General features: G+C 39.7%; 1 protein-coding gene across 2 annotated transcripts in view; it reads right to left on the reverse strand.

The window, feature by feature from the left end:
- Nucleotides 1-13,848, reverse strand: part of ARHGAP15 (Rho GTPase activating protein 15) — a 333,198-nt gene that overhangs the window by 66,546 nt on the left and 252,804 nt on the right. The window lies entirely within an intron of this gene.

The following is a 13,848-nucleotide window of genomic DNA, read 5'->3' on the forward strand; positions in this document are numbered from 1 at the left end:
CAGGAAAATTTACCCAGGCAATGCAAAGTACAGAGATCTCAGTTTTGAAAGAAAATGGATGTGGTTCCTCTAACCACATGCCCTGCCTGGTCTGGAGACTACTCTCTGGAAGCAAAATGCAGTTATCTGAGAGCACTGCTTGTTCTTTTTTCTTTTAAGATAATTTATACAAGCATTTTCCCAGCTATATTCTGTCTTTTGCCCATGCTGCCATTAAATCCCAGAGCGCCGCGTTCAGAAGTCCTACTTCACTTAGGATATTATGTCTTCCTGTAAGTGATCTCACGGATGACCCCAGTCATGTGGAAAGCAATTTCCTGCAAACACAGCTAGCAGCGCCTGGTTTGCTATGGAGGTTATGCCTCAACAAACTTCCTAAAGACTGGTCAGTCGTGCTTGATCGGGTCTCAGACTGAAATCCGTTTGCTAACATTGCTGCCTTTTTCATTGCTTCCCTGCTGCCGGCTGCACACGGCAGCGTTGGGATGGCAAAGCCCTGCACGGCGGGCACTCGGGCACAAGAGCTGCCGCTTCAATACTCCCCTATAAACCTTTGGCACTCGGGGTCCGACCAACCCTCAGCTCCAGTGCGTGAAACCTCAGAGCAGCAGAGTCTCCATCCCAGAGCCCAGCGCATATGCCGAGGGAGATCTTCCCTGGAGAAAGCCCTGCACAGCACCGTTAACTGATGCATACAACTTCCCTCACATCAAAATCTTTGCAGAAGAGCTGGCTGTGCACAATGCATTCCCAGTTGACTGAAATCTTGGGAAACTTGCTGGATTCGCTCTTCCCAACAGGCAGTTTGCTAGTGAGAGCTCTAAAACAGAGTCCTGTGGTTGAAAGAGGAAAAGAAAATTCTTCTTGCACATACTAGAAAAAGACAAACTGTCCAGAGCAGTTCCTCTTCTTGCTCAAACTTGAAGACACCTCTTTTTTTTTTTTTTTTTGTCTTTTTTTATGGTTATATTCTTCAAAAATAATTTGCTGGTCATTCATGGTCTTTGATAGGAAAAAAAAAAAGAAAGAACAGACTCAAGCAGAAGTTCTTCACTTGCATAAGTCCTCGGCACACTCTTTCACCACTAAATCCCTTTCTGAGGGCTTCTCTCATGGCTGACAGCACAAATATTATTTTATACACTGAACGGTATGTGTGTTTGATAGCCGTACTTGCATTTTGCAAGCCACAGCTTCTCTGATCACTAGTGCAGAGACACAGCAGCCTTCTTACCACCCCAGAAACGATGTGAGCTCCAACTTATCACAAAGTATTGCTATATTGGGACAAACAGCTTCTTTCAAAACGATCACAATCAATTTAGAGCAGCAATAGAGCACAAAGATGTCAGACACAACACAGCAATGGGATGCTGTGAGGTGGTGAAGGCTCTTGCTCATCATATGACAAGGAGCTCACCCTTTGGCGATGAGGCACATGATGCTTAACTTCCTCCCCCTCGGTAAATCCCGTCCTGACATCGCATTTTATATACACACTCCAAAGTGCATACAATCCCTTGAACTTTGATTAAATAGTACAGCAGAAGTTTCAACTTAGGCAAAGCCATACTTTCCTCATTCAGCCACATTTTGGTGAATTCTCTTCCAGCTAAATAATTCTATATTTCCCCTCTCCCTTGCTAGGTTTGGGAGGTCCACTGTCCTGCCTGCACTCAGGGCATGGTACTTCACTTCCGAGAGTGTTTAAACAAAACAAAGAAAAATTCAGCTAAGTAAATCATTAATTTTTGCATACAATATATTTCTAAGCAGCTTCTGCTGAATCCATCCAGTGCTACTGTAGATGAATTATCAAGCCTACAGTCAGCAAAACAAAGTTTGCGTGCATTACTCCTTCTCTGCTAGAGGAACACGGCATGCCCTTTTAACAGAAATTTAAGCCATGATGTTTTAATGAGTGAGCATTTGTTTATTATTGGAGCACCCATTTCCATGGAACCCAGGCGCAAATTACTGACCAACTTAAGCTAAAAAGCAGAACATCTCTATGTGCATCCAGAGCGCTGTTTATTCCAGTTCTCTGGAATGACAGTTCACTGACCTGGGGGCATTCTGGAACAACCAAGTACTGCTAACTTAAATCTCAATCTGTGCCAGAAAAATAAAAGCTTTCTGTACTTGGGCACACTGGGTCATATTCATCCTCGCATAATTCCACAGAAGTCCACAGAGTAAGAGAGGGATGAACTATCTCATTGTTTCTGTGAAAAAGATCCAGTACATTCGAGAAGTTCAGAAATGGTACATCATGAAAGCATGCAGAGCAGTTCAAAGGTTTAGAAAAGTGGTCAGCTAGCGACGCCATTGCGTCGGAGAAATTTCTGTGCTATCGGTTGCCGTTTGAAACTGCAAGCATAAAAATATACAGTTGTACCAAAGGGAGAGCACTTTTGGTGACAGGTATTGTCACAAGATACTCTTACACATCATTTACTGCCAATACCTGCCTACAGGGTTAGATGACAGCGATATTAGTTATGACTTACTATGTTCTATCATTGTGATTTGAAGCAATAATTACTTTAATAGGATTATAATTAAAACTACTTTAAAAATTCATTATATTTAGTTGAATCAACTATTCTGTATGGGAAAAGGAGTGATTTTAAATATAGAATATTTCCCCTCAAAATGGAGCTGGAAGCTCCCTAAGAATAAATAGACCACCTGTCCACAGGTCAACATACTTCCACAAGACTCCTTCAGAGGTGGCTTGTTAACAAAGAGTAGAAGCAGGCACACACAGCCTGAGCAAGGCATGGCCAAATTCTTCCTTCCTTCAGGGTCAAAGGAGTATTCAGATACCCCCAAGGGTTTAAAGAAAGGGACAAGGAAAGAGCATGGAGGAATTCCCACCCAGCTCATACCCTCCCACGGTGTGGAGGTTGCTCAGCTTCGGAGCACCAGGGTTGCCCAAGCACAAGGATGGGGCTGGACAGACTTTCTGCAACTCATAGAAATTAAATTGCTATGCTGAGTGAAAATTACATTTGTCTTACAGTGGTAAGATTCTGTCCTTTATCTAATTCTCTCTACTTACTTATTGAGCAGTAACTTCAGCTTCTCCCTGGCAGTTAAAGCACACTTTATTTTGTTTTTCTTTCTGTTTATTCTTCCCTCTTCATTCTGAACCAGACTAATGACTTCCTCATTTCTCTGTGCCAGCTAATGGATTTTATTCCATTTTCTAGGTGGATGCTAGTATTTCTGTTTCATATACCCTAGATTGCAGAACACAAACATCAAATACTTGCCGAGCTCAGGAACTTACTTTTCATGATACATTTTACTATTAAAAGTCCATTCTGAATTCTGCTTTCGACTTGATCTTCCTCTCTTAGTCATATGTTGTGTATACATATATTAGTCAAGGTAAATATCCCCCTTCCGACTTCAAATCTGTTATTAACATTTTTTATTGTGTAATTGCTCTCCAGTAAGCTTCTTTGCAATCTAATTTTAGAGGTTTCTTTCCTTTTTTTCCATTTACAGTCAGGTCTTTTATCAGAATTGTGTGTATCAGTGTCCACAAATCTACATTTTAAATAAATTGAAGGCTCTCAAGATCTAATACAGAAAGGAATTGGACAATGACTCTCTGTCCCATTTTCATACTTCAAAAATATGTTCATATTCCTATCTTTTTAATTGTACTACTAACTCAGAGTGCTTTAGGATTCTGTCATATAGCTCTTCTGTTCTTCCCCTTCTTGCTGTTTCTAACACTGCTTCTATTTCCATTCTTGTCAAAAGCCTTTTCATAGTCCAAAAATCTGTACACAATGTTTTGTAATATTTGGCAGACTTATCTGAAACCTAATTCACTGCCTTTTTGTGATTCATGGGTCATAAATTATTTCATATGTAATGTACCCCAAAGGGTAAAAAATTCCTTGTATTAAATTTCAACCAGACAGTTTAAGGGGAAAAAAAAAGGGGGGGGAAAAAAAGTATTTTTGAGACACTCTGAAAAGATCTGACCTCAATATATGGTCTAGTGTGTTGTCTCCCACAAATGGTATCACAGTGTCATTGAGTAAATATGAGATTTCAACATACTATGAGAGAAAACACTCCTGCCGTAACGTGGGCTTGCTATGGACAAGTTTAAAGGAAAGGAGCAACACAAAATGTGTAGCGCTGGATCAGCCTGCTGATGCATTAAATCAGTCCTGTCTCTGGCGGTTGTTAAACTGAAAGGGTCTGTACAAAAACAATTCAAAAAATAAGAATACCACCAAATCCTTACTTATTGCACATAGCCAAATATGTTATTGGGACTGACCCCAGTAACAATAAGCTTGTGCCTCAGTGAGTGAGTTGCAATAATCAAAGGAAATAATTAACAAAACAATAAAGATCATTATGACTTCCTTTATGTAAATGATTTCCAAATGTAAATAGATCAAAGCTTGAGCTAAAATTAAGCAATTCCCCTAGTCCGTTTGCAATACTGAAAAGGAACATACATATATGATTTAAGTTGTAAGGATTACTGATGAAACATTAGTTTATTGTTTTCTTAACAAAATAGAAATTCAAATGTTTCTCAAAATGTTTACCTACATTCCTTAACTCTGTAATCACATTTATTTTAATGGGACTATTTACAAGAATAAAGATTACTTGTATATGTAAATCTCTGTTCTTACACACCGGTTCGTAGGACGTCCAAAGAACAAATTCTGGATTTTTTTTTTTTTTTTCTTTTAATGAAAGGCCTGTTTGAAATAAGCCAGCTGAAAGAAGTATTCTTACATGAAATCAGGTATACACAAGCTTTGTAAATGTCAAGGACAAAACATTTTATTTTGTATAGAATTTATCTTTTGGTTCACTAAAGTCAAAACACTTCTGTTCATCAGAACTTTTATAAAGGACTGTTTCATAATATGAATCCATTTGGATTATCTGACCAAAGATAAGACTTCAATGGACTTACTATATCATTCACCACTGTACCAGTGCCACAAAAGGGAATTACAATTAATTGGATTATGTTGGTCTCCACCCGCTGATTGTAGAAGAGAAAGTCTGAAAGTGTAACTATTTCAAACGGACCATATCTCTCATCAACCATGGGATTTGGGCTTTAATTTACCAATAAAGCTTAATTTCTTCTCTATATTCTCTTCTGGTTAGGAAGAGGTCATTCAAACACTTTATTCAAGTTATTCAAAACGAAAGGACAGTTTTGTTAAATACTTTCAAACTAACACTTTAATACTTGCACCTTGCCTTTAGGCATTACTTATTTTCTCTATTAGCAAGAAAAGGAGTTGTCCCGCAAAACACAAACCTGCGTTTGGGTCGTAGGAGTAATTCGCGCTTCGTAAGCCCTAGTTCCGTTCACGAAATTTTGGCTGAAATTGTTACCGCACGCGACAATTTGTTACCATCTATATGAGGTGTGACACTATATAGGACAGAGATTATCACGTCATGCCATGTAGGTTCCCGCACAGACACGAGGCAGTAAGAGTTTTCAGTAGCAAAATCCCCTGTTAGATGCAGGGTTAACTGTATGGAAATGTTACACTGGGAAAGACAAAGGTGCGAATATAAATTGGATATGTGCAAATGACTGATTAGCTTGGAAATAGTTATATTCTACAATTTAGTTCATGTGACTTACATGCTAAACAACAACAATGCTATGCTTATTCTAGATGTCATATATATAGAAATATATATATTTGTCTCTATATGGCTCTATATAGTATATTTCTGCTGATGGCTCTGCCTAAAAGCCATTAGAATTTTTCTTCACTATCTTCACTGGAAGGTTATTTCAGTGCCTAATCCCTTCTAGTTACCAGCCTAAAATATTCAACTTTATATACTTTTTTAATAATTATTAATATCAGTAAGGCTTCCTTTGATTTTTTTTTTTTTTGGTCAAACTTTCGCATTCATTCTAAGAAATATAAAGTCCTCAGTCAACTTACTTCAAAACCATGTTGCTTAATTCACATTTGCATTACTTTTTGCTAATATCTGAAGCTCTAATTCCATTCCCTGGATATTAGCGGGACTAGCTATGCTGTTAAAGATAGGAATGCTTCTAAGTGCTTACTGAATCAGGGCATAGGAGATGATAATTGTATGTGTTTAAAACAAAACTTTAAACAGGAGGGGATTATATAAGTTGCTAAAACAAATATATCTTCAAGTGCACTGAAGGACTTTCAAATGTTAACGAAATGTCCTTTGATAATAATAGCGCTAATAATAACATGAATTTTCAAATATTTTTATGCATTTTGAGAATCACATGTTACCCTGAATAGGGAAGATTCTCGGTAACTGCACTTTTTTCATACAAATTCATCAACTTCAGAGCTAGGTCCGCTCTGAAGCCACGCCAGCTGAGAAGCAGATATTAAGTATGTCTTGATCCAGGCAGGGGTTAGTCTGCGCGTTTTAGCTTCTCTGGTACAGTGCCTGCTTGCAAACATCGACATTTTTCTGACAATGAAAGCAGCTTTTGTTCGAGGAATACGATGCTTTTAAAAATATGGAAGCCCTAAGTTTATGATCAGACCTGTGCTCACGAAATGCATGTGATGGCATGACCAGTGGAATGAAGAGCTGCGTACACAGGAACATTTGAGACCTTGCCTAGGTCTTTTTAACCAAAAGGTTGACATTTCAAGGTCGGTGTGGGCTTAAAAACATAACTCCATCCACCCTGCCACGTGCAATTCCACGTGCACAGCTATGCCTTCTCTTAATGAGCCTCAGAAGATGCATAACTACCCCCGGGCACACATAAACACCCTTGGCAATGTTTATGGTTCCTCCTTGGCAGGGAAGGGGTGTAACGAAATACGGGTGACTCAGTGGCACGACGTTTTCCATTTCCCACACACGCCTTGCAGTCTCACGTGGAAGGAGGAGACACGGCCTCTGGTGCATCCACCAAATCGTTTCTAACTTCACACCTTTTCCTCCATCTCACGCACACATCCACATTTTGCATTCGTGGTAGGACGTAATGCAGATTTGCCGTGCTAACGGTATATTTGTGCCTACCTTGCCGTTTTGCAGGGTTTATCTCGATGTGCATTCTAATTATAATATTTCCAGTTCCTCTTGTTGCACCTAAACTTACAGGCATATATTTCAGGAGAGAAAAGGTATGCTTCGAAACAATTTTTAAATTTTGTAATGCATGCACTTTTCCTGTTCTTCAAATTAGCCTTGTGAGTGGACTTGTAATAACAGGAGGATTTCAACATAAAATAAGAGATTTTCATGTCTTTGGTTCCTTGAGATACATTCAGGTCCCTCCCACCAGAAATATATTAAAATATTGATTACAATAGGGTAACATTTCAAATAAATGGAGATTTATACTTCCTTTTGGATACAGAATCTTATAAAAAGTTTCAAGGCAGCGCACAACAAAGCAGTTGACAAGAAAGATAGCATCTGCTTTCCTGGCTATTCAAGCTGAAGTTTTTTATTCTAAATGCAAGCAATGTTTCCAAAGTTAACATAATTAACTCACGACAATCCTGAAACATCATAATATAAGATACAGATGGAAATTCAAAGCTTTAAAAATGTCATATTACTGCAAGAGGATTATCATTTTTTAACTGCACAAATCTGAATGCTAATTAAAACAGGTGTTTTTATTTCAAACACTTTTGCACACTGTGACATTACTGGGAGGGTTATTTATGTATTAGTCTACTAGGAAGCATATCTCGCTTGAAAAACGCGATGCGCGATAACAACAAACTTAGGAGATAAAAGAATGACACTCTGTACTGCTTCCTGAAACAATAAAAGACCAGTAGTTCAATTAGTTAGTAATTTCCGTGTGACTATTTGACAGATTCTACTAATTGTTAAGCCCCTACTAACTATTGCTTTACATAATTAATTATATTCAAACGCAGACAACAAAGACATGTGGGCCAGTTGCCCTTTTGACAATGTTTTTCGCAAACTGATTTGCTTACCAAAAATATTTTTAGAACTAAAAGATACTAATCTTAAGTGGAAATACACATCAAAACGTTAAAGCAGCTTTGCATTTTACCATGGTTATGAGAAAAAAATTTGGATTGTTTAACATATCATTTATGCTGCATGCATAATAGCTGAAGTCTTCTAGCAGAGATCTTTCATATTAATTTAGCATTGCATAAAATTCATAGTAACAGGTCCAAGGGTCAAGCATCATTCATCATTAGTTGAAGTGACATTTTCAACCCTTCATATAGCAGCTGCTTGAAAGGGGAAAAAAGGTATTCTTTGGAAGAATGGGGGGTAGCACACAATCCTCGCTCTATCTGCAGAAGGGAAAACAAGGTGCCACTATGTCAGCATGGTAATGCGCTTAAATTTGGTGATGTCATTCTTCCCTAACCCCCAGGAGTCACAAGGCACAAGGCAGCTGCATTCCTGAACTTAGTGGTTCGGGCGGAGATAAGTAATAACTAGATGTAAATGAATTACATTGCTGTGGTTGTGAACATAGCTCTGTGCATCTAAATTATGATTTATATCAGGATCCTATCTTGTTTTTGAGAGTTTTCTACTTGTTAACAAGGCAGCCCTTGTTCTCATGGCATCCTCCAGGCATAATAGTTTCTGGGAAGCCAAATAAGATCACTTTTGAAACTGCAAGACAGCATTCCAAGACTTTGCAGCAGAACACATTGGCCAAATTAGGACTTCTGAAGACTGTTAACTAACAAATAAAATCTTTTTTTTTTTTTTTTTCTTTGTGGCATGTCTTGCCTAGTATAAAACATTAAGATCAGAATGGGAAATGTGAGCAATTAAAATGAAAATGTAATCATCTGCAAGAAAAGATAAATTTGTATTAAATGGCTAATACTTCACAGTCCTTTTGATATTACAAGTACTTTTTAAGAAAATATATATTTTATGTCATAGTAATTTTTATTATGTGAAACATGTGATCTCTTTGGAATTATGCACATTTTTACATCGCAGTCATTAAAACAGCATGCAACACAAAGTAGTTAGATTTTGGAGCTTTGCTAATATTCGGTGATTTTCCTCAACTTTGCTATTGTACCTGAAATGTATTTAATTTATTCACGTCACTAATTATCCACTAGTATTTAAAGCGCTGTGATGATTACTAACCTAGACTACTATTTCTTCCTTAAAAAGTTTAATGATTTTTGCGAGGAAAAACCAACGCTTTTTAAAGAGTCACTTAGAAGCGCATGAAAAACGTTCAAGGACATCGCTTCTTACACATTGCAATTCTATGAGCCGCTATAAATTAAGCTCCCAGTCAAAACACTTCTACCAGTGGGAAGTCAGTTTTCCATACTCTAGACGTGCGTTACGGAGGAGAGGGCACACTGCTCTGCCCTTGCATTGAGTCAAAATACGGTGCTGCAGGTATCTCACGGTGAGAGCTCGTTATAGCCGACGGCAGCACTGGGTCCTCACCTTGCACGGCAGCTGTGAGCTTCAGACCGATCCCCAAAACGGTTCACAGACCGTGTCGGTCGTACCTTATCTTAGCTAGAATATTGGACAGCCATCCATCAGTGAGCAAGCTATCCCCAAATCAGACAAAAAGCGTTTCTACAAAGGACCAGCGCTACTGGTCCATTATCCTTATGGCCTCTCACCTTCCCATGGATTTTAAGAGCTGTGCAGACATTAAACACGTATGTAAAGATGTTATAGATACCAGAAAGGCAGGATGGCTGTAAAAGGAATAGAACAGCAGAGGCAAGATGACTGGCAGATAGGGTTGCCACATCCCCCTTAAAGAGACTGCTCCTTTTCCACACCTTATGTCTCTTGTACCATAAAAATATGCATAGATGTATGTGGGAGCATCATAGCAGATTTCTTGGGATGCGTGCCATGCATCTGAGCTTCGAAGCTGGCTCAACGTTGTCACCATTAAGTCGCAGTGTACACAGCAACACTTCAATCTAATTTCAATTAGGGAAAAGTTACACAGAAACTTCTTGGAGAGTACACATGACCCTACACATAAATACCATTTAAATTCAGTATCATCAGTGTCTTTGCAGTGAACATTGATACCACCACCCAGAGGAAGGAATTTTAAATGAGGCAACGCTTGATGACATTACCTCCATCTACAAACTCTGCCTGTGTTAACTAGTACGTCAATGATTAGCAAAACAGTGGGATTCATCTGTGAAGAAATGGGGTGAAAAGAAGTAATTCCATGAAATTTTCATTACAGGCAGGTTTTATGTGACATAAGGTAGAATATTGCATCATTATGCAACAAAATACTGCCTAGTAAATGAATAAAAGCCCTAATCTACTGAGAAGCTACAGATACCGAGAAGGTTAAGCAGTTGCAACTGAGATAACAGGAGAACTAGCTAAAACTACGTCTCATACCAAGGACACATCATCTCTTCAGGCGGGTTGGTTTCCGTGCCTAACTATCCCTCTGTCCTGAACTCAGACAGATCTGTATGGAACGGGAATTCCAGTGTCATTAGGCGGGATCAGTGAGCTCATACCCCTTTTCGTGTGGCTATGCATGGTACGGCAGGCACTTCGCTTAGAGTTGTTGCATTTCCTTTTGTTTGCCGAGTCTTTTATTTAGAAACAATGGAACAAAAAGTGCGGCGAGTCAGGGCTTTAATTCTTGACAACCACTTTTTTCATTCAAAACTTAGAAGATGCCCCTAAGGTGCAGATTACTTGAGAGACAACTAAATGTGCTCTTTAAGCACAGAACGAAACAACCTCCCCAAAACCCAACATCCCCCCCAACCTGCAAGAAGACCAGGAACAAAAAGTCACCCTAAAAGTGTTAAGACTCCTTGCACACCATCACTCATTGGTGACCGGGGAGTTTTTACAGTCTTTCAAATCTTTTTTTTTTTTTTTTTCAATCACAAGATGCCTTAAAGGGACAGAAGGTCTTAAACTGTGTTCTCTGTCTCCTCAGTTGAGAAAGATACATCGCAGGGGGAGGGAGGGGGCAGTCAAGCCACAACACAAAAAGCATTAATGCGGAGAACAATGGGGTCTGTCCCTAATTTGACTTTCTCTACAGGTGGTCTGCAGCTGCATCCAAACAGGTTACACCACTGCCTTCCCATGGGCATTACAACAAAGTAGGATCTGTATTCACAAGAATACATTTACTAGCATGGGCTGATTCAGGTCTAAAAATAAGAAAAAAGCATTTTTGAGAATAGCCTGAGGTAACTCTGTGCGCCAGCAGAAGACAGTAGCACTCTTGTTTCACTGGCTGTGCGTGATGATAAAAGATATCAGAAACCTACTTCATATGACTCAGTGAGGTCCACAGCCAGCTTCCAATTGATTCATTTTATTTGTATTAGTTTGTTCTCCATCAACTACACAACAGGCTAGACCAAATCAATAAGCAATATTCTGTTTTCTGTTGACTCGGGGGTAATTCGCACTGGGCCCTGCAACTGCTCTATCCGATGTTATAGCTCTGGATATCATCACGGAAACGATGGGGCTCAGAGACCGCTCCATGCAGGAAGAAAGGGGAAAAGATTGCAAAGGGAAGGGGAGATGCTGGCTTTTAAGCTGTTACACCTGCAGGAGGAGGTATGAGCAGTCTGTGCTGCAGCTGGACAGCTGCAAAGGCTGTGTGCCACGCTTACGGTACTCTTCCAAGGGATGCAGAAGGTATGTCACGTTGCACCTTAAGCAGTTATAAAGTGGAAAACACACACAAGCACACATTCATACGTGCCTTTGGTAGCATGTAAAAATGATATGCAAATGGGAGGAGCACAAAACTCTTGTGTTTCCCCCCCAGTGCCCACAGTAGCTCCTGCAGCCCCAGGACAAGGCTGCGAGGTGGTGCCAAGCAGGAGCAGTAACCCATCAGCTCGGCGCTGCCAAAATCCCTAATGCGGACACCACCGCAAAGCGCTGTCCCTGTGTACGTGTAACGTGTCCTTTGTCGAGCTTCCTTAAATAAACAGTTGGGCCTGCTTAAATGGATTCCAGAGCAATTAAGCTAAAACATGCCACTCCAGAAGTTTTTAGCCATTTTTTCTCTGTTTTGGTCAGCTACTCCACAGTACGTTGGGTGGTGAAATCTAACTGCGTGCTTCCAAATACCTTATCTTTGACCTCCTGACTTTTTTTTTTTTCCCCCTTGTCATTTTTAAGACTTCCTCTTCTTGCAAGTAGTGGCTAAGTGGAAATAAAAGAGTTTTCACCCCAAACTGTCTCACACCACTTCTTCCGCACAAGCTTGCTGACGTACTCAGTGTAAGGGCAACGCAGCTGTCCTTACCCCTGCACAGACGAAGACCGAGACACTGGCTCTATTGTAACATGCTCTATCACTTTTTCCATAAAACTTGTGAATCCTCGCTCTGCCCCAGGTCTTGGATTTGGATTTCTTGAGCTGCTGTACTGTGCCTTACCCAAAGAAGAGAGCTGGCTTTTTAGCATCTCTGATGGTATCGGCTTTTCTACACGAGACAGAAAAAACACGCTGGATACTGGGGTGGATGTATGTAAGGGGTGGCAGAATACGGCCCACTGTGTTCTTCCTATCAAATACACTTGACAAACTTTAATGAAAAGTCTTCTCTACTTCCTCCTAACAGATGTTTCCAATTTTTTCTCTCTCAGCACTTTAAACCACCATCTTTAGTTTTCATGTCTAAGAGACATTATTATAGGATACATCATAATGATATACTGTACATTCATATACAGTATCCCATACAATGACTAGTTGATTTATAATTCAGATCCAATAAAGGGAAAAATTGATTTAACTGATGACTAGCGAAATACTAAATGCATTACAATGTTTGAAAAGAACATCCTTTTCTTGCAATACTAGTGACATAATAAAATTAAATATGGATATAAGATAATGCCCATTATTATTAGGCAAATGGAATCAAAGGCAGCAGGAAGAAAAGCAATCTCTATGGATCAAGGAATGCCGAAACTTCCTCTTCAAATGTATAAAGACATGAACACAAATGGAAAAATTTCACAAATAAAGTAAATTCAAACAATCTTAAATTACGGTATAAAGTTAGTTTTCTATTAACTGGTCTTGGTCTACCAGGACTTGCAGTAGCATTGGCACATTTGGGTACCATATTGGGGGTAATTGTGAATTCCAGGGGTCATCAACCTTTGTTTATTTAAGCTCTATGTTAAATATTTATTTCTTCATTGTCCATAAATCCCTACCGCAGCACAAAGACACAATTTAGCCCCACATCCAAGAAACTCATATCCCCTCAAACTCCCTACATCTCATCCCTTCTTCTCCCTTCCAGCTTCTTCCTTTACCCCACAAAACCCCCATCGAGGTTCATCCCCATAGCTCACCCCTTCCCAGACAGCCTGTTCTCCCAGAATAGTCGCGCAATTAATACTGAGGCGACGCAACCACTAATTTCCACGTCTCATTCAAGAAGCTTTGCAACTGTTCCCCTTTCCTAGAAAACTGCTGTGCAGCTGTGTGGGCAGGGAGCCTGCCGGGGGGGTGGTGGGAGGGAGCATCGGCAGGTAGGGAGCACAAAGCCAAGGTGCCAGGGAACTTCCTCGTCGGTTAGAAGAGCTCTTCAACATATCATACATTTCCAGATCTGAAATCGAGACCAGCCACCTTAGAAGTAGTTGGGGTTTTAACCTTCTTTAAGCATCTGCTAGAAGTCAGTCACTTCGACATTTGCAAATATCTTTGTTCTTCCAGATGGGTAAATTGCTTCTAATACAAAATAACTGCTATTCGGAAGCGGTTGTGATTGCTCATACAGGCATAGATTGATGGTCAATTTTTTGTAATCCCGATGCATTAGT

Source organism: Grus americana, chromosome 6, assembly GCF_028858705.1.
Source record: "Grus americana isolate bGruAme1 chromosome 6, bGruAme1.mat, whole genome shotgun sequence".
In the NCBI taxonomy this organism is placed as follows: domain Eukaryota; kingdom Metazoa; phylum Chordata; class Aves; order Gruiformes; family Gruidae; genus Grus; species Grus americana.